Consider the following 19,379-nt stretch of genomic DNA (forward strand, 5'->3'; position numbering starts at 1 on the left):
ACCACTTGCCGCAAAGTTTTTAGCGCTATCAATCTCAGGTCCAAAAGTTGATCTTAAGAACAAGTTGGCAAAAGAGAGCCAAAAGCAATTTGCTAAGGTCAATGTGATGGAGACTTGTGAAGATCCTAGTACTGTTGATACAGAACTCAGTGGCTAAGATGTTAAGCTTGGTGATTGGAAAGATGCTCCTTTCTTTGCTAGCCAGAGAGGAGTCTTGGAGGTTCATTTTGTTGTCATTTCTGTTGTTCGGTTTATTTCAGGGTTGTAATTCGGATATTATCTTGTGACTCAAACCCTTCTATCCTTTTATTTTTTGCCTAATTCCTTTAGTCGTAGAAACTCATTTAGCATTGTCTAGGTTTTTTCCAGGGTTGTACTCCAGTTTAGTTTGCTTGTCTTGTTGTTCAAACCCTATCACCGTCTGTCTAGTGCAATTTTCTGTTTTCTGTTATTTCTAGTCATTTTTTTGTTTAGCTCTCTTCTCCTTTTATAGTTCTTTTCATGCTGGCTCTAGTGACATGACATGCACGCATAATTCTAGGTCTGGTCTTAAAAGTTAGTTTAATCATGAAACAATGAAATAATTTTGAAGCTGTTAGGGACACTTGAGGGCAATAAGTATAGATTTGGACATTTTGAGATCATTTGAAACCTGAATTATGTGAAACTGGGGTAGATAATTTGAGAAGTTAATAGGGTGACAAGAATTCGTTAAAGGAGAGTGCATCCTGGACAATTTGAAGCAAACAAATTTGAGTTCAAGTGCATCTCAAGTTACAAGATAATGTCAAGAAAGTTTTCTCCGAATTGACAGAAGATATCCATTGTGAAGAGGGAATCACCCAACTAGGGTTCTGTACTTGACAAGGCGCTAAAGAAAAGTGGAAGACATATCAGTGATATCAATGTCAAAGCCGCAAAAGAAATGTTGTGCATGATCTTCTCTTTCATTCTCAAGTTGAACGTGTTGTACTTGGCATTTTTTAGGGATCGGGAGGCCCTCTTTCAGCTACCCAAACACTTATACCATTCGATACTCTTTTGAGCCTGTATTGATTTCTTTGACCTCCCCTCTTTTGGAAGCAAGTTAGAGTTATACAAAATAAACGTTCATGTCCCCATAGGTTTATTTTAGAAAGTTCATTCCAAAAGGAAAATTCAAAAAAAAAAGAGAAAAATAGAGATAAAGAAAAAAAAGGAAAAAAAACAAAAACAAAAAAAAGGGAAAAGAAAAAAAAAAGAAGGAAAAAGAAAAAAAAGGGAAAAGGAAAAAAAAAGAAAAAGAAAAAAGAAAAAGGAAAGTAGTAACAAGAAAGTATCTTTATGAATTACGTTTGACCTGATTCTTGTCACCACAAGATACGTAGGCAGTCTTACGGATTGGTCATACCAAATAAAATATTTCATAATCCCACGAAGTCGAAAGTGGGGCAGTCTTTCTTAGTAACTCTATCAAAAGAAAAAGAAAAAAAATCAAATACTCTTGTTTTGAAAATTGGGGCAAAGTTTTATAATGATTCCAAAGGTTGTAAATAAATTAATCCCGTTGTCTTAGTTATTTTGAGCCTTTCTTTCTAACCCTGTCCAAAAGCCACATTACAGTCCAAAAAAGACCTCCCAGATAATCTTTGAGAGTTCTGAGTTTAGATATGCCAAGATATATGATGTTTTACTATGGTCAATGCCTTGTCATCTACAGAATCAGAGGAAAGAAGAAGAAAAAAAATGAGAGAGTCTTATAGGTAAAAACCTTCACAGGCGCCATAAGGTGACGGTAAGTTGAGAGAAAGAACAAAATAAGAGAGGCTTGATGGTGAAAACCCTTCGGGCACTACAAGTCGAATAAGGATCGTGAATCAAATTGGATAATCGGTGCATTGAAGCCCAGTTTCACGGTTTAGGGGGATAACAAGAGTTGAACATCAGACTTGCTTGACAGTTTAGGCCACTTAATCCGAAGGTGCATGTCATGGTCATTTGAATTGGTATCCACATCTGATAAGTTTCTACTTTGTAGTTTTCTTGTTAGGAATCTTCTCTTTCCATTGTCCTTTACTCTGTTCCTTTTGTCTTGTTTACTTCCTCTTCTTGAGTCTGTTTGATCAGAACAAGTGAGCAATGACTTCAAAACTGGCCACAAACTTTCCAATTGCACACAACGGGATCTGGCTAACACATCAAAGTGGCATAAGTCAGGAAAGAACAACATGCGCATTGAGTAGGTAACAATCAATGCGCTTTGGGATTCATGTGAAATACAAAGGTTTGATATATTTCAATTCATGAACAATGCAACAGATCGAGGATTTTGGGTGAACGGATCAAAGGTATTTTTTGTGATAAGGTTGACAAAGAAAGTGGTTAACCAATGACAAGCAAGGTCTTCCAAGCGGAAATCAAAGTTATCATGGCAAGTGAAGGAACAATAGACCTCAAGGCCAAGGCTAGCGGTTTAGGTCAGGAAAGAACAACATGCGCACTGAGTGGGTGGCAATTGACGTGCTTTGGGATTCATGTGAAATACAAATGTTCAGTATATGTCAATGCATGAGCACAATGCAACCGATGAATGATATTGGGTTTGAAAGGATCAGAGGTATTTTCCGTGATAAGTGTGACAGAGAAAGTGGTCAGTTAATAAACAGGCAAGGTCTTTCGAGTTGAAATCGCAGTTATCATGGGAAGTGAAGGAGCAATCGCCCTCAAAGTCAAGGCCGCAAACCAACCATCATGTTTAAACTCACAAGTTTTCATTGATTGAAACAGGGGCATGAAATTTTGTTTGTTCCGGAGAAACCCTCTGTGAGGAAAGCAGGTGCCAGACAGGCTCGACAGTAAGTTTCTAGTATCCTCCTTGATAATGGGATTTAGTAAGTTCTGATATCCTTGCAAGTGACAAGGTCTGACAAGAGTTTTACTTTTGGGAAGTATAATTTAGCTTTTAAGTTTTTCACTTTTGAGATGAGACTTGGTTTGAAAATTTTCAGGATAAAGGAATTTAGCTTAGAACTTATTTTGATAACAAGAATTGGTTAACACTCACAGATGTTCCCAATATCAAACTGGGGTAGAAAAATTTCTTTTGTTTTGTCTGTTTTATTGCAATCAGGCGCCCACCTAGAGAACAAGGGAAGAAGGCACAAGTTCAAAGGAAAGCGGGTCAAGCTCAACAATCAGGCGCCCACCTGGAGAAACAAGGGAAGACAGTTCAAAGAAAAGCAGTTTCAAGAAGAGGACAATTCAGGTTCAGCAATCAGGCACCCACCTGGAGAACAAGGGAAGACAACGCGAGTTTCAAGAATAGAAAGCAGTCCATGCTCAAGCAATCAGGCACCCAACTGGAGAAACAAGGGAAGACAGTTCAAAGAAAAGCAGTTTCAAGAAGAGGACAATTCATGTTCAGCAATCAGGCGCCCACCTGGAGGACAAGGGAAGACAACACGAGTTTTAAGAATAGAAAGCAGTTTAGGTTCAAGCAATTAGGCACCCACCTGGAGAGCAAGGAAAATGGTGCAAGTTTCTAGGGAAAACAGTTCCAAGTAGCAAGAGAAGATAGTTCGAGTATCTGCAATCAGGTGCCCACCTGGAAAGCAAGGGAAAACAATTCAAGTTTCAGAGGAAAGGAATACAATTCAAATGTTGGTAGTCAGGCACCCACCTGGAGAATAAAGGGAAAGTATCAATGTTCAAAGGAAGATGGTTCAAATTCAGCAATCAGGAGCCCACCTGGAGAACAAGGGAAAACAAGTCAAGTTTCGAGGGAAAGGTAGTGCAAGTGTTGGAAATCAGGCACCCACCTGGAGAACAAGGGAAAACAGGTCAAGTTTCGAGGAAAAGCAATCCAAGTTTTGGCGATCAGGTGCCCAACTGGAGAGCAAGGGAATACAGTTAAAGTTTTAGCAATCAAGCGCCCACCTGGAGAGCAAGGGAATGCAGTTAAAGTTTGGCAATCAGGCGCCCACCTGGAGAGCAAGGGAATATAGTTAAACTTTTGGCAATCAGGCGCCCACCTGGAGAGTAAGGGAATACAGTTAAAGTTTTGGCAATCAGGCGCTCACCTGGAGAGCACGGGAATACAGTTAAAGTTTCGGCAATTAGGCGCCCACCTAGAGAGCAAGGGAAGACAATTAAAGTTTTGGTAATCAGGTGCCCACCTGGAGAGCAAAGGAATACAGTTAAAGTTTTGGCAATCAGGCTCCACCTGGATAATAAGGGAATTCACTTCAGAATGCAATTCAAGGCAGCAACAAAGGAAGCTCGCCTGGAGAGTACAAGTAAACAGAGCAGCAGAAACTGCAAGATCAAGTTTGAAGATTATAGATAGGATTCTTGTAATTCATAGATCATAGTTTAGTCTAACTTCTTTTATTTTGTCTTGGTATAATAAGGAGTTCAACAAGCAGTAGCAGCAGCAGCAGCAGCAATAGTGAAATCACAGCTTCCTGGTAGTCCCAGCTACCAAAACTTCCCGAACTACACTAACCTGATTCCTTTATAGCCAAGGATATGTAGGCCACCTCGGAAGTAGGGTGCGGTCAAATCTTTCAAATTTCTTCCCACGGAGTATTCAAACGGGCAAAAATCGCTCGTATCCACTCACTTTATCTTTGCACAAAAATTCTTCGTATTTCCGAGCAAAGAGGGGCAGCTGTGAGCATGTGATTTTTGCCCTATAGGAATTACTCCCATAAAATACAAGAAAAATAATTTTTTCCATTTTTTTTATTTTATAGGATTTTGTGGGAATTTGTGTTAATTGTTTGCATTTCTGTGCATGTTTATTTTTCGTTAAATTCATGAAAATGCCAAAACTACCATGCATTACATTTAGGCTTCATTTTTACATTGTTAAGGTTAATTAGTGAATTAGTTGCGTTATTTAAAAATGAAAATAAAAATAGGCTTACTTTTGCATTTTTAGCTTTTTAATTTTAGATTAGTAATTTCCTCATTTAATCTAGAAGTAATTAATTTTGTAAATATTATAGTAGATAATTAGTTTAATTTAGGTTTTTTAATTAGTTAAAAAGGAAAAAGAAAAAAAAAACAATTGAAAAAAAGAGGAGAAGAAGAATTAGAAAAGACTATCTTAATTAGGGCCCAAAACCCTTTAAACCCATCCCAAAATCGTTCCGACCTAGCCCAATTCCCCCAACCCGATTCAACTCCCATTCTCAACCAAACGACCCCGTTTTGAGCCCCTTTCATCTCAGTCGTTGGATTTCAATGATCCAATGGCTCAGAACTTATTATCCCTAAGTATATTAGTGTCCTAAACTAAGCCCCCCCATTCAAACCCGGTCAGTCACCCTCACTCCAAACCCTAATTAAACTCAGCCGCCCCAAATTTCCATATCCCCACCGGCCAGCAGCGTAACCCAATCGCCTCCAAATTGCCACCATGTAATCACCACCATCCCTCTTTCATAACCCATCACAAATTCTCCCAGAATCTTCACCCTTTGGGCTCAATTTCAAATCTGACGCCAAAAATTCAAAAAACCCTAGTTTTGTCCCCTTTTCAGAGTTTAAGCGATTTTTTGCTTGATAATGAATTGAAACTCATACCAATCGATCGTTCTCCCTAAAGAATAATCGATTAGCATTAATTTCGATTTGTTTTAAAGCCCACTAGACTCCATGCAAGACCGAAGACTGGCAAAACTTCAAACACTTGTTGGTCGTTGCAATAGGTACTTGTTTTTCTTCTTCCTTGCTATTTCCTCATTCTCCTGTCTTTCTTCAGCTTCTTCTCCTTTTCTTCTCCTTTTTTTTTGTTTTGTTTTGTTTGTTTCTGTTTCTTTTGCCTAAAAATGAAAAGGGGTCAGCTAGTCCTAATTTTAGGCCGTTAGATTTTGTTTTCTTTCTCTTGTGATTAATCGTTGATGTTGGTCAGTTAGCTTAGGGTTAAAATTATGCATCAGAATCATTAGATGTCTAGTTCTTCATTTAGGGTTTATCTAACTTAGTTAACTTGTGCTTAAGGAAATTTGTTCCGAAATCAGCATATTAGTGATTCGTGATGTTTGATTCCCTGTTAAAGGGTTGTATTAATTGTTTCAAATGTTGAATCTCAAAATAGGTTCATTCATTGACTGTTTCTTGCCAATGAGAATCTCAATGGTTTAAATGTTGGTTTATTTCTGATTTCATTTCATGTTAAACCTATTTAGGTTTTAGAAATTGACACTATTTCATTCCGTTTGCCTATGGTTTCTGTTACAAAATTATTTGACTTGGCTTGTAAATGCCTAGGACTTTCAGGGGGTTAATTGAATAACTAGGAATTTAAGGGGGTAATTTGGGGATTTTTAACCTGAAAGAATCTTTAGTAACTAATTGAGAAGCTTTTGAAAATGGACAGCTGCCCAAAATTGGTAGGATAAGAGGTTGAAAAATGAAAATATCTGGAAAAAAGGGACAGTTGTACAGAAATTAGTTTTGAAAGCTGTTTTTTTCTGAAATTTAGGGTGGGCTGCAGAGATTTGATTCAAAAATTTTATAGCAGCACATGGAGAGTGAGCACCTATATATAGAACCCCTTCCTTCACTCTTGAGATCAGATTTTAGCCCCTAGAAACACAAGAAAAAAGGCTAAATAGAAAAAACACTCAAACGGCTGAAGCATCTCTTAAAAACAGACCTGGAGCTTCATTTTCTGCACAAAAACTCTGAAAACAGTCATAAACCTATGCCTTAGATATGTGTTTTTTTCAAAAGTTCTTGCATGGTTTGAAGTCTCCTTTTGATACTTACAAGAAATATTAGAAGAACTCCTTGAATTTCCTAGGCTTAGATTAAGCTGAAGCATGGTCTAATTCTGGGAAGAAGCTATGGTTGCTTTATTGTCGCTGTTTTTGCTCACAATTTGGCTGAAATCCTCACTTTGAATTTGGTTTGGTATCCAGGTATTTCTTGGACCTTAAATGGCATGGAATGGCAAGCTGAAGTGTGTAATCCAAATGTGGAAATCTACTGATCATATTACTTGTTGATTTTTATCCCCATATTCTCTAGGCCCATTCACTTTTCTGTAATAATGCAACATTTTCTTATATGCATTTTTGTTTGCTCATTCATATACTGATGTTGTATCACATTTGTGAGCCTTGAGTTAAGGTTTTAGGTTGTTGTGTTGGGTTGTGATCTGATTTAAATCTTCTCATTAAGTATATAGAATGCTCAAACTATCTGCAATAAGGAAGCTGAGTTAGATGATATACATTTTTCTTTGTTGTGGTCAAACATGTTTAAGTTTGCCTAAGTCAGTGTTGATTTTCGTGTGCTGGGTTGATTAATATTGTAATTTCGTTGGTCTACTTCATTTTGAAGTCTGGTTTTGAGCATTTGGGCTTTCTTTTAAGAGTCATAATTGAATGAGAAGCTTTTGTCCACCAACTATTAAAGATTTTCAAATGGTGTAGGTTTCCATATTGTTAAGACAGTCATATCTTGAAATTCAGCATATTTAAATAGTAATTTAAATCCCAGATGTATATTGCTAGCTTGGATAGTGAAACAATATCTCTTTTAGATGCATGTCATGGTCGTTTGGGTGTGGTGGTATTCTGGGCCTGTATATCGTGTTGTTGCGTATTGGTAACAGTTTCGTGGGCTCGATCAGTTTCGTTAGGCTTCAGATGTTTCACCACTCTGTTTGGGCTCGATCCTGAGCCCTATACCTTTCAGCTTCTTTTTACCTCCCAAAGACAGTCTATTCGGAGTGTTGTATTGGGCCTGGGCTTGTGGCCAACTTGGGAATGGGTGGTCATATGCCTGGCCACAGTTTGGGGTTTGTATTAAACCCAGTTGCTCCTTTCAGTAATCTCGTTGGAAGTAAGCTAAAAACCAGTCGACTTTAAATAATTAAAGGGCCACTTTTTATAGGAACTTTCCTAGACAGTTTTATCAAATATAGTCCTTTACAAATAGATTGAGGTGCGCTATTTTAATTAGATCACCTATGGCCCTCATACTAATTTTATAACTTAGATATTAAAAATGAACTTCGTAGTTTGCTTTAGGTGAGTTAGTTATATAAGTATCACGATTCTAATTAAAGTCCAGGTGTACATTTCATGTTACCCCGTTCTAATTTTCAACAAGTTTAAATAGAACGTATCGTGAATCACGGGTGCATTTCATGTAGCATGGCTTGCGATATGTTTTAAATAACCTTGAATTATTTCTTTAAATAAATAAAGCGGGTTTTAAAGTTAAAAATGCACATAGGTTTAAAAGTGTTTTAAAACCAGATAATTAGGCCAATAATAAGAGTTGAGCGACCGTGCTAGAACCACGGAACCCGGGAATGCCTAACACCTTCTTCCGGATTAACAGAATTCTTTACCCGGATTTCTGCGTTCGCGGACTATAAAACAGTGTCAATCTTTCCTCGATTCGGGATTTGAACTGGTGACTTGGGACACCATGAATTATCCCATGTAGCGACTCTGAATAAATAAATAAATCTCGTTTTGATTGTCACTTAAATTGGAAAAAACTCTCTTATACCCTTCTGGGGTAGTAAAAAGGAGGTGTGATAGTGGTTAATGGTTTTGGTTGGCTTGCCTAGTATTGTGATAGGCGCCATCACGACCGGGCATTTGGGGTCGTGACAGTTTGAGTCATATACATGAAGTTTTTGGATCGTTTGCTGTTGTCACTCCTAGATGTTACATGAAGTAAAAATTATTTACCTTGATCCATGCTGGTTTGATCATTCTATCTTTAATTGCAAATAACCGTATCTTGTCCTTACTAGTTGACCAACTACGTATGCGATGGATAGAATTAGCAATCCTTGTAGCTATATCAGAGTTGACGGTAGAACACTCATACAACCATATTTGCATACCTAGTGCACATCCTCGAATGAGGTAAGAATGAACAGAAGGATTGAGCTTGTGCCTAACAGAGTAAAGCAACTGTTTGTAAGAATCAATACCCTGTGCGTAGTTCGTATACTGTCCCGAGTCTACCAAATAAAACCTAAAATGGTCTACCAACCCTATATTGTCTTTGTCTTAAGGGTAGAGGAAGAATTCTATGAGATATAGAATACACAACTTGACTGCATCATCGTCGTTCAACCAAATTTTGGTGGTTACAATTTGTTTTAAGTATAACTTCTCAACTTTTTCCTTGTTTGGAAAATAACTTCTCATTATTTTACTGTCATATGTAGGTGTGTAACCAAAGTCTGTCACTTCCGTAAAATATTTTAGACCAGTTATCAACGCAAACTCTCTCAAGCAAAAATTCAACCTCTGGCCCTTTATCTCTGCTTAAAAATAGTCAGAACCGGATGCATTCAATTCATACTTCATTTGAAGATGAATTGCTTGATTTTGCATACATATTCTGGGCAATGAAAGCAAATAACCAAAACATGTCTTCTTGAAAAGCTTTAAACCATTTGCAGACAATAAATATTTGATTTGGCCAGGAATACTGGGGTCGGATAATGTCTGAAACCTAACAACCCCATAATCAACATTATGAGGTACAAAAAAGGTCCATTCTGCAACAAAGAAAAAATTCCTTATTAAAACAAGGCTCAAACCAAAAAAACAAACTATCTACATTTTTAATACAATATTCCTATACAATTACATAAAAAAGTCAAAAACAGATAGTAACACAACTATAATTTTATTACCAAATTTCTACAATCTTTAAACAGAGTCAAACCAAGGCAAACATTTATATAAAAATATATCTACAATCATGAATTATAAATCTACATCAAATCTATACAATGTTGATAAAATTTCTACAAACTACAAAATCAAACATTATATAGGTTCATAAGAATGAGAACAATTTTTTTTAGCTTTTACCAAAATTTATTTTTGAAACTAATAAATTCTTACCTTCACCAATGACTATTGGGGAACATTTTTAGTAGATTTTTGACCTTTTATTTTTGAAGCTTTTACATTAGGAGACACTCTAACTTTTTTTGTAACTTTAATAGCAGCTTTTTCTTCGACGAAATCATCATCAAAATCAATCTCTTTGCCTTTCCTTTTCGTAGATTTGACAGGTACCGAAGATTCACTAGCAACAATATCGTGCTTTTGCTTTGTTCGAGCTTCTGCCCTAGCTTCATGAGGAGAAGCTTGGGCTTGTTCTCTTCTTTTGCATGAGCTTATTTTGAAGCCTTTTTGGGTGAATTTGCTAAGAAAACACCCAAATCTAATGAAAGAATATCTGCTCCTTTGTCTTTTGTAGGGCTATTCTTTGAAGATATCTTCTTCTTCATTGAAAATCAAGCTAATCAGAGGCTTTAATGGAGGTAGGAATTTTGAATAAGAGTCCCAATTTCGTCAGGTTTTTGATGAAGAGATGAAATAGGCATTAATGGAGGATTTCTGAGATTTGAGAAGAGAAAATCATGGGTGAATGCAAGATACGTGGGTGAGGGGGTGGGATGTGGAGAGAGAAACGTGGGGGGAGTGGGAATATATGGTAGAGTTATTTTAGGACAGTAATTAATACCATTAATTCCCTTAAAATGCACATAAATGGTAATTGTATATATAAAATATAATTATAGTAAAACTTGAGTATGGAGGGTAATATAGTTTCATATAGTGTATAGGAATGTAAAAATTCCTATTTTGATTGAGGTTTTTGCTAGGGGTGACATTTTGAGCACAAGCCCAACTAACCCGCCCAACCAACCCAGCAAATAAAATTGGTTGGGCATGAAAGAATTTTATTGATGGGTCATTTTGGACTGAGCTCATTTCAACCCGTAAATATAATTAGCCAAACTATAACATGCTTAGGTGGGGGATTCGGCATGGCGTGACAACTAGATCCAACAATTGGCATAAAAAGCCAAAGTTTTAGGATATGACATATGGTAGCCTAAAGTTATTCTCTCTCTTCTAATGGTTCAACCACCATCCTAAAAATAAGCCCCATAAAAATTATTTTACTTAAAAATAGCAAAAAATATTTAAAACCCTCCCTTTCTTCTTTCATAGTAACCATCATCCTAGAAATTAGGTTCCATTTCTTTTAGTAGTATCCGAAAAACTCTCAAATTTTTTTAAATTATTTTTCTAGTTTTTAAACATGCTATATCAAAAATTTATTTTCCTTTTTTGATCAATAATTAGTAATTATATTATTTGTATATCATAGTGTATAACATAATAATAATAATGTGTATATCAAAAACGTATATTAAAGTTTTATTTTCCTTCTTTGTATAGCACATTTCAGATTGAAAACTCAAGTTCAAGATGACTCCACATGTGTATCCCGTGTATATCTCTATGTATATCAATGATATCTCATGTATATCATATGTATATTTGTATATCTATGAAACTTTGTGATATATATACGGTATATAATGTGATATACATAGGCGTCTATAAAAAAATTATGTTTATATACACGACATACAAAGTGATATATACAGACGTCCTTAAAAACCTGTGTGTGATATACATTGATGTACACAATATACAACATGATACACACTTGTCGCAGTTGGATTTTAGGTCAGCTTTTTTACCAGAAACCAGTCTAAATCACTTCTAATCTTGCTGAAATTTTGTATATAGCCTCGTTTAGGTCTTTTCAACCAATTTCAATCATACCCACTAGTTCAATTCAACCTCCCAAAAAAAAAGAGAAGAAAAATAAAGTTGAAATGTATTTTTTTCTCTCTTAGTTTTTGCTTTTGATTTTCTCTAATGTGATATCAACCTTACATTTTCATCCCACTATTTTTTTTTGCATAATTTGCAAGAATTTTTGTTAAACTATGAGAGAGAAAGAGAAGAGATAGAAGAAAAAATACAAGAAGAAAAGGGGGAGGGAAGCAGTAAACAAGAAGAGAAGTGAGCGGTGAAGAGGGGGGAGGGGAGCAGACGGTTTGGGGTCAATTGTTTGAGGGAGAATATATAAGAGAGCAGTTTTTTTAAGGATGTGGTTATATAATGCTAATTGTTTGGGGCTATCTTTGTCAAACCTAATGTAAGGCTAAAAAAACTACCTATTCCTATAATGTGTTGTCACCTGGTGCCATTTTTTCATTTAGGAGCCCAAACATGACCCGTCAAACTCCCAAAACCTAAACACAATCAACACTAGTGATAGAAACAAGATATATGCTTTCTCTCCGACTCTGTGCACTCTCTTAACTTCAAAAACGATCTCCGGTGTAATCCCTTTTCTTCAACGACTTCCTTCTCTACGACAAACTCTTTGCTGGGGATTTCTCTAGATCTCGAATTTTGGCCATTAGATATGTGACGACCCAAAGGGTCATCACCTATTTTCTTACCCATTATGTGCTTCTGAGGCCTTAAAAACCTCATTTAGAGTCGCTTCGATTTGTGTGTGCAGTCCGGGCGCGTAGCCGGAAAGCTTAAATATGAAATTCTGTGAAAAAAATGTTAAGTCTTGACTTTAAAATGAATAAATATGATTTCGGTCAATATTTTGGGTAAAGAGACCCGGACCCGTAATTTGACGGTCCCGGAGGGTCCGTAGGAAAATATGTGACTTGGACGTATGCCCGGAATCAAATTCCAAGGTCTCAAGCCCGAGAAATAAATTTTTAAGTGAAATAGTTTTTAGAAATTGAATAAGGAAATTTGAAATGAAAACTGATTAGAAAGCAATGGTATCAGGCCCGTATTTTAGTTCCGGCGCTCGATACAGGTCTTATATATGACTTGAGTCATTCCTGTGAAATTTGGTTAAAAACGGACGTCGTTTGACGTGATCCGGACCTTAATTGAGAAATTTGATGTTTAAAAGAGTTTTGAGAAATTTCATTGATCTCGAGGTTTAATTCGATGCTCGTAATGTTATTTTGGTAATTTGATTACACGAATATGTCCGTAGGATGTTTTTGAGGTTGTGTGTATACTTGGGTAGGAGTTTCGAGGGCTTGGGTGAATTTCGAGTAGGTTCCGGGATGTCTTAGGCTTAGATCAGGTGTTGAAGGTTCAGGAAGCCACAGTCTCTAAACCCTCTAGTGCGGTACGCGAGAAATTGTGTGCGATCGCGGAGGGGCGCAGCGCGGCCGCAGTCGCCTTTGTGCGGTCCGCGGTGGAAGTTGTGCGGCCGCAGACGCCTTTGTACGGTCCGCACAGGGTGCTCAACTGCAGGTCTTCAGGAGGGGCCAGCGCGGCCGCAATTGCCTTTGTGCGGTCCACGGTGGAGGTTGTGCGGCCGCGGTCCATTTGATGCGGTCCGCACTGGGTGTCTGAGAGGGGTATAAATAAATAGGAATTTCACTTATTTTTCACTTTTCAAAACCCCAAAACATAAGAGGCTATTTTTCAAACAACCTTTCTTCTCCAAAACGTTGGTAAGTGATTTATAACTCATTTTCTTCACTCCTTAACATCTTTTAACATGATTTCAACTTCAAATCAAACATTTTCATGGGGGAAATTGAGTGTTTTGGGTAGAACCTAGGTTTTCTAAAATTGGGGATTTGGACCTCAATTTGAGGTCTGATTTCAAAATAAATTATATATTTGGATTCGTAGGGGAATGGATAATCGGGTTTTGGTCCGAACCTCGGGTTTCGACCACGTGGGCCCAGGGTGATTTTTGACTTTTAGGTAAAACTTTGGAAAAACTCATTTTCATGCATTTGGGTTGATTCATTTAGCACTTATTGATGTAATTAAGTAACTTGTGACTAGATTCGAGCGGATTGGTGGTGGAATCAAGGGGTAAAGCTATAGTTGAGACTTGAGTGGTGATCAAGGAATCGAGGTAAGTGTTTGGTCTAACCCTAGCTTGAGGGATTAGGAGTTGAGTCATACTTGCTACTTGCTTCTTGTTGAGTACGACGTATAGGCATGGTGATGAGTATCTATACGTTGGTGTCAAGCATGACCGTGAGTCTTAAATTGAAAGTTATTGTGTTCTTAAATGACACTTGGGTGCTTTACATAATGATCTTCGATGATTGAGCATTTTCAATAATTGAACTGAATACAAGTTGAGTTGAGGTTGGTTATAGCTGATTCTCCCTTGCCGGGATGACTAATTCAATATTGTGGTTCCCTTGTCGGGAAGTTATTATATTATTTATGTTCCCTTGCCAGGATTTCTTGTGATTGTGTGATGAAATGTAAAAGGGAGCGGGTGGTATGCCTACCACAAGATATAATGAAATGGGAGAAGGAGCGGGTGGTACGCCTACCACAAGATATACTGAAATGGGAGCGGGTGGTACGCCTACCACGAGATATAATGAAATGGGAGCGGGTGGTACGCCTACCACAAGATATAATAAAATGAGAGCGGGTGGTACGCCTATCACAAGATATAATGAAATGGGAGCGGGTGGTACGCCTACCACGAGATATGATGAAATGGGAAAGGGTGGTACACCTACCACAAGCTATATTAAAATGGGAGCGGGTGGTACGCCTACCACAAGATATACTAAAATGGGAGCGGGTGGTACGCCTACCATAAGATATACTAAAATGGGAGCAGGTGGTACGCCTACCACAAGATATGAGAAATGGGATCGGGTTGCACGCCTGCAACAAGATGAAACAGAAAGTGAAAGTTGCCTTATTTCTCTTTATCCGTGTTAGAAGATAAATTGTAGTTTCCTTACTATTCTTTGATATTCTGTTTTATTTGCTACCCCGGAGAATGTTTCCCCATTCCCTGTTTTGATTGCTTATTACTTGTTTTCGTTTCTGCCATATAGTATATAACTACACAGGTTTACCTGGAGTCTTGTCCTAGCCTCGTCAGTACCTCGCCGGGGTTAGGATAGGCACTTACTAGCACATGGGGTCGGTTATGCTGATACTACACTCAGTGCTCTATTGCACAGATTCAGGTTTTGGACAGCAGTTGTAGCTTGGGAGCCAGCTTTCAATCCAGTGAGACACCGAGGTAGCCTTGCAAGCGTCCGCAAGCCCGACATCTCCTCTATCTTTATTTCAGTCTGTTATCTCATGTATTCGAGACAAACAGTTTAGATTTCTCTTTCAAATAGTTGTATTTAGTACTCTTAGAAGTTCGTGAGTAATGTGATACCAGTTCTTGGGTAGAGGCACATGTTGATTTCCGCATTATTGTTCAATTTCTTTAATTTAAGTCTTCCGCATATTTATTTAATTCCGTTATTTTCATGATATTACTGATAACTGTTAAAAGAAGTAATTTGTTAATGAAAAGGTAGTTAAGGGTTGGCTTGGCTATCTCTCATCAGTAGGCGCCATCACGACTCCCGAGGGTGGGAATTTCGGGTCGTGACAAGTTGGTATGAGAGCTCTAGGTTACATAGGTCTCACAACTTACGGACAAGCTCAGTAGAGTCTGAGGGATCGGTACGGAGACATCTGTATTTATCCCCAGAGGCTACAGAGTTAGGAAAATCTCACATTAGTTCTCCCTTATCCTGCGAATTTTTTCCTCAAATGCTAAGTGGATTTCTACTTTGTTCTTTCGCAGCTGGAGAGAACACGCGCTTCCTCATCTACCGCTCAGCAGCCCGAGCCCCCAGCAGCAGCTTCCACTAGGGGCAGAGGGCGAGGCCTAGGCTGTGCTAGAGGCCGAGGTAGGGGCAGAGCTCAGCCCCGAGCAGCAGCACCAGTGGCGGAGCCTCAAGTTGATTTTGAGAAGGAGGTTCCGGCCCCAGTAGTTTCGGTGGGCCCAGCTCAGGTCCCAGAGGGGTTCATTGCCACCCCAGTTCTTCAGGATGCTCTAGTCCAATTAGTAGGCCTCATAGAGAGTGTCACCCGAGCAGGTTTACTTCCTGAAGCATCAGCCACTTCTAAGGCTGGAGGAGGGACCCAGACTCCTGCTACTCGCACCCCAGAGTAGGTAGCTCCTAAGATTCAGACTCCAGCGGTTCAGCCAGTTGGAGCAGTACAGTCGGGTGTGGTAGCTCAGACCGGTGATGGAGCGGTTATGTCTGCCGATACTTTGTGGAGACTAGATAGGTTCACCAAGCTCTTTACTACTACTTTTAGCGGCGCATCTACTGAGTATCCCCAGGATTATCTAGACAGCTGCCACGAGGTTCTCAGGAACATGGGCATTGTTGAGACCAATGGGGTCGATTTTGCTACATTTTGCTTGTCTGGATCTGCTAAGACTTGGTGGAGAGATTATTGCTTAGGGTCTCCATCTTTGACTTGGGAGTAGTTTACAGTGTTGTTCCTGGAGAAGTTTCTCCTCGTTACCTAGAGAGAGGCCTATCGGAGGCAGTTTGAGCGCCTTTAGAAGGGTTCCATGACGGTCAGTATGAGACCAGGTTCATCGACTTAGCTCGCCATGCTCTTATCATACTTCCTACCGAGAGATAGAGAGGGTGAGGAGGTTTATCGACGGTCTTATTCAGCCGATTCGTCTTTAGATGGCCAAGGAGGCCGGGAGTGAGATCACTTTTCAGGAGGCGGCCAATGTGGCCCGCAGAGTTGAGATGGTTCTGTCGGAGGGAGGTGGTCAGGAGTCGGATAAGAGGCCCCATCATTCAGGTAGATTCAGTGGTACTTCGTCTGGAGGTAGAGATTCATATGGTAGAGGCCATCCTTCTAGGCCCTTTCAGTCAGCTCTTCAGGCTTTTCACGGTGCTTCAGGTGGCTGTGGTCCTCCGATTTAGTATTCTGATCAGCAGTCCTTCAGTACACCACCAGCACCTATCAGTGCACCGCCGATTTAGAGTTTTCAGGGTCGTCAGCCCCAGTAGCCGAGGGCTTGTTTTACTTGTGGCAACACGAGGCACATTGCTAGGTATTGCCCTCGGGCTTCGAGCAATTCTCCGCATCAGGGTTCTCGTGCTATGGTTCAGGCACTAGATGTTCCACAGCCTGCCCAGCCAGCTAGAGGTGGGCGTAGAGGTGCTAGAGGTGGAGGTAGAGGTCCTAGAGGTGGAGCTCTGGCTACCAGATGTGGAGGACAGACAGTAGCAGGCCGTCTCAGAGAGGTAGTTTAAGGTAGTGGGACCCAACCCCTATGTTATGCTCTCCCAGCCAGGCCCGAGGCTAAGGCTTCAGATGCAGTTATTACAGGTACTGTTCTGGTTTGTGATAGAGATGCTTCGGTGTTATTTGATCCAGTGTCTACATACTCGTATGTGTCATCTTATTTTGTACCATATCTGGTCATGCCTAGTGATACGTTGGGTATTCCTGTTTATGTGTCTACACCGGTGGGTGATTCTATTGTGGTAAATCGAGTCTATCGCTCTTGTGTAGTTGTGATTGGGGGTCTTGAGACTCATGTGGATTTGTTGCTTCTAGACATGGTCGATTTCGATATCATATTGGGGATGGACTGGCTATCACCTTACCACACTATCTTGGACTGTCACGCCAAGACTATGACCTTAGCTTTACCGGGTATTCCTCGTTTAGAGTGGAGAGGGACTCCTGGTCATTCTACCCGTAATGTTATTTCGTATGTGAAGGCTCGGCGTATGGTCGAGAAGGGGTGTTTGGCCTATTTAGCTTATGTTCATGATTCTAGTGCGAAGGTTTTCTCTATTGATTCTGTGCCTGTGGTTCGTGAGTTTCCTAAGATATTCCCTTCAGACCTGCCGGGTATGCCGCCCGACAGGGATATTTACTTTTGCATTGATTTGGCTCCAGGCACTCAGCCTATTTCTATTGCGCCATATTGCATGGCCCCGCCAGAGTTGAAAGAGTTGAAGGAGTAGTTGCAAGACTTGCTGGAGAAGGGTTTCATTAGACCTAGTGTTTCGCCTTGGGGTGCCCCGGTGTTGTTTGTTAATAAGAAGGATGGGTCGATGAGAATGTGCATTGATTACCGGCAGTTGAACAAGGTCACCATCAAGAATAAGTATCCACTGCCGAGGATTGATGATTTGTTCGATCAGCTTCAGGGTGCCAAGGTATTTTCAAAGATTGACTTGAGATCTGGCTACCATCAGTTGAGGATTAGGGCATCTGATGTCCCTAAGATAGCTTTCCGCACTCGGTACAAACATTATGAGTTCTTGGTTATGTCATTCGGGTTGACAAATGCCCCAGCAGCTTTTATGGATTTGATGAACCGAGTGTTCAGGCCTTATTTGGACTCATTCGTGATAGTCTTCATTGATGATATTTTGATATATTCCCGCAGCCAGGAGGAGAACGAGCAGCATCTCAGAGTGGTTCTTCAGACTCTGAAGGATAGTCAGTTATATGCTAAGTTCTCGAAGTGTGAGTTCTGGCTGAGTTCAGTTGCATTTCTGGGTCATGTTGTATCAGCAGAGGGTATTCAGGTTGATCCGAAGAAGATTGAGGCAGTCAAGAACTGGCCTAGACCAACATCAGCTATAGAGATTCGGAGTTTCTTGGGATTGGCAGGCTACTATTGTCGGTTTGTGGAGGGGTTCTCATCTATTGCAGCCTCGATGACCAGGTTGAACCAGAAGGGTGCCCAGTTCAGATGGTTGGATGAGTGTGAGGAGAGATTTCAGAGGCTCAAGACAGCTCTGACTACGGCATCGGTGTTGGTTTTGCCCACAGGTTTAGGGCCTTACACAGTTTATTGCGATGCTTCCCGTATTGGGCTTGGTGCAGTGTTGATGCAGGATGGCAAGGTCATCGCCTATGCTTCGAGACAGTTAAAGATTCATGAGAAGAACTATCTGGTCCATGATTTAGAGTTGGCAGCCATTGTTCACGCATTGAAGATTTGGAGGCATTATCTGTATGGCGTGGTATGTGAGGTGGTCACTGATCACAAGAGTCTTCAGTATTTGTTCAAGCAAAAGGAGTTGAATTTGAGGCTGAGGAGATCGTTGGAGTTGTTTAAAGATTATGACATCACTATCTTATATCACCCGGGAAAGGCCAACGTGGTGGCCGATGCTCTGAGTAGAAAGTCAGCCAGCATGGGCAGTCTTGCTTATATTCTAGTCGGTGAGAGGCCGCTTGCGTTGAAAGTTCAGGCTTTGGCCAATCGATTTGTGAGATTGGATATCTTTGAGCCTAGCTGAGTATTAGCTTGCACGGTCTGTAGATCTTCATTATTGGAGCGTATCCATGATCGACAGTTTGATGATCCCCATTTTTGTGTCCTTAGAGACACGGTGCAGCATGGAGGGGCCAAGCAGGTTACCTTAGGTGATGATGGAGTTTTGAGATTGCAGGGGCGAGTTTGTGTGCCTAATGTGGATGGGCTTCGAGAGTTGATTTTAGAGGAGGCCCATAGTTCCCAGTACTCTATTCATCCAGGTGCCGCGAAGATGTATCAGGATTTGCGGCAGCATTATTGGTGGCGTAGAATGAAGAAGGATATTGTTGCATAGGTGGCTCGATGTTTGAATTGTCAGCAGGTTAAGTACGAGCATCAGAGGCTTGGTGGACTATTTCAGAGGATTGAGTTTCCCGAGTGGAAGTGGGAGCGGA

This window comes from Nicotiana tabacum, chromosome 1 (genome assembly GCF_000715075.1).
Source record: "Nicotiana tabacum cultivar K326 chromosome 1, ASM71507v2, whole genome shotgun sequence".
In the NCBI taxonomy this organism is placed as follows: domain Eukaryota; kingdom Viridiplantae; phylum Streptophyta; class Magnoliopsida; order Solanales; family Solanaceae; genus Nicotiana; species Nicotiana tabacum.